Raw genomic sequence first — 3,058 nt, forward strand, 5'->3', positions numbered from 1 at the left:
GCCCGAAGACGGCCTGACTCCGCCATCCTTGAGAGGGTGGGGAGGACGCCGGACGCCCCTTTTGCAGGAATCCCAGCCCCTTCATCGCTGACTTAAAATCATCAGCGGGCAGTGGAGGAGGGGCGGAGACCGGCTCTCTGGAGTTAGGCAAATCTACGGACAGCCCTACCCGCAGCCAGGACCCCGAGTCTCCACCGAGACTTCCGGAAACATCCGCCAGGCGGCGCCCGGAGCCAAACCTAAAACGAGGATAGTAAGCGACCTGAGGGGCGGAAGGTTTGCCCCGCCTTGGGCAGGTGGAAGTGGACTCTGATTTTAGCAGGTGAACAACATGCATATCCTCTTAATAGTCTGGAATCTGGACGGCCAGAGTGTGCGTTATCTTACAGGGGGCGTGGTGGGGGGAGCCTGGCTCCTCCCCTAAATGAAGAACTGAAATAAAGACAAGGATGCTGAGATTCCGTCCTGGGTCCGCAAAACCGTACTTTCCCAGTCCTTGGGAATCCTTTCTGTTGCACAGCTTGACTCCACACGGTCTTTTCCTGATTCTACGAATGGCGAGAGGAGCTGTCATTTGTCTTAAGGGGAAGAAAATGGCAGCGTCCAGTGTGCTTGATTTATAAAGACCACCAGACCCATGCTTCTGCCTCATGTTTCCTTGAATATTAATGTTTAGAAACCGTTTTTGCACCAGTCCAGTAGCTTACTAACCGAATCTCAACTGAATGAGCAGAGCATTTGCCTACAGGAAGCAATTTGGCTAAAACTCTGGGGTAAAAAGCTGAGTATCTGCATGAGTTAATTTGTGTGATTCCCTCTGACTAGAAGGGGAAGACAGTGTAGCAAATTTTGCTTAGCAAGCGAATTTAGGGTATCCCTTATGCTGATAACAGCGTGGTCTAGTTGTCTGTGACAAGAAACAAAAATAAAGAAAAGTGCCCAGAGGTGTTTAATGGTCTGTCCAAAGTAACCTCATTCTATTTTAGATACAAGTCTTCATAGAAAAAGTAACAAGTAATAAAACCAAACATAGATGTGAAAACCAGGGTGGAGCCTAACATAGCATTCTGATACTTAGAACCCGTGTGATCACAATTTATATCTAAATTGGCCCCCAGAGCCTTCTAAAAATGTATAATTTTATTCTCCTACCATTTATTTTGATGTTTCTTATTTACTACCTTGTTTTAATTAAAATATTGGCTCTCTCTGTAAGGGATAATTCCTCCCAACAAAATACAAGAATTTGCAGAATGGAATGCTGAGAAGTCTTTCCAGGAGTTCAGCAATCTTCTGAAGGTCCTTCTCAATAAGAGGCATTCTCAGCTCACTGTAGGTCTGCTGTCTATATTTAAACTAGAATTTCAGGACTGTCTCTTGTCCAAAAGATGAAGTCATTTTCCTTCTCTTTTTTTTTTCCTTTTTCCAAATTTTTTGGATCACATCTAAATTATTTGTAATCAACTACATGGAGCAACTAGAGTTCCTATCAGTAACAATATTCATAAAGCAAAAAAGGTCCACCATGTTAGAAATCAGAGTTCATTGATATAATGAATCAGAAAATAGTTGATTTCATTGTTGAATGTTGACTGGTTTTTTTTCCTTCCAGTCAGGTGCAGTGGCACATTCCTATAATTCCAGTGACTGGGGCGGCTGAGGCTGGAGGATTGCGAGTTCAAAGCCAGCCTCAGCAACTTAATGAGGCCCTAAGCAACTAAGTTCATGAGACCTTGTCTCAAAATAAAAAATAAAAAGGGCTGGGGATTTAGTTCAGTGATAAAGTGCTGCTGGGTTCAATCCCCAGCTCCTGGGGGGGAGGGGGGAGAAAGAGAGAGAGACAGGGGTTTTTCTTGTTTTTGTCCAGAGAGAGACTGGGGTTTTGTCTTGTGTTTTGTCTTCTTGGTTGCAAACAGCATCTGTTAATAGTCATGCATTTTTTATATGTAATGCAAAGACACAACTAAACTCTTGGGTGGTGAACATTTACCCCATTTTTTTCTATTCATCCAACTGCAAAACTGATGGGATGAGCTCTTAGCTAATAAATGCTCTTTGGTGAAGGGAGAACCTACTCAAAAAAATTCATGGCTTTAGTCTTACCCATCCTTCATGGTGGTTTAATATGATTTTGTTCAGTCTTTATGCCTGTAAAAATCAAATTATGTCAAAATCAAGTTTGCCACATGAAATCTTCTACTGCATCTGTTCCCAAAGTGGTACTCGGCCACACAGCTCTGGAAATATCTGGTCCAGAACCTGACTGAAGCAAAAGTCCTGCCAGCCCCACTTTGGAATTTAAAATGCCAAATTGTCAAAGTCCATTAACTTACTCTGGGTGGGTAAGGAAAGCAGTTTTCAGTGCCCAGTCCTGATTTAATCAACATATCCAGTTTCACAAAAATGTAAGAATGGCCCTGAGTAGCATGGCGCCCTTTCAACCCTGGCACTTTCAGCTTGGGTCAAGATGGGTCTCTGATTATCACAGGTTGCACTTGGGTCAAAGCTCGTTATCCTTTGGCCATAAATTCACACAGAATCATTAAAACCTGTGACCCTGAGAAAAAGGTTATGTTGAATATGCTTGCTGAAATCTTGCTGAGCTAACAAGGGTGCCCATGCCACAGTTCCTAGTTCTACTGTCATCAAAACCCACAAACTGTTTATTTCCTTTTTTTTCCCTTGAACCTATCAAAGTGTGCCCCGTTCCCGTTGAACGTTCAGTGTGCACAGAACGCACCTAGTACATAGCTTTTTCCCAAACAGCATTAAACTGACGTCTGCTGAACGCAGTACAAGGAATGGCAACTCCCTGTCAAGAGATCCAGGAAATATTTACAAGACCTAAGCGAATAAATGGTGCACAAATTGAGGGCAGAATGACTAAGAAATCCGCTCAAGGTCTAGCGAGAGAAGGGCGTCCTCTCCCGACGCTCTCACGTGGTGGTCTCCTGGAGTCTCCCAAAACAGTGCAGGCGTGGGGAGGAGGGCCATGAACTTTGACCCCAGCGCAGCACAAACAAGACCGACCGCGCCCCAGGCGGGCCCGCGGGTAACT

This window comes from Marmota marmota, unplaced genomic scaffold, assembly GCF_001458135.2.
Source record: "Marmota marmota marmota unplaced genomic scaffold, marMar, whole genome shotgun sequence".
NCBI lineage: Eukaryota > Metazoa > Chordata > Mammalia > Rodentia > Sciuridae > Marmota > Marmota marmota.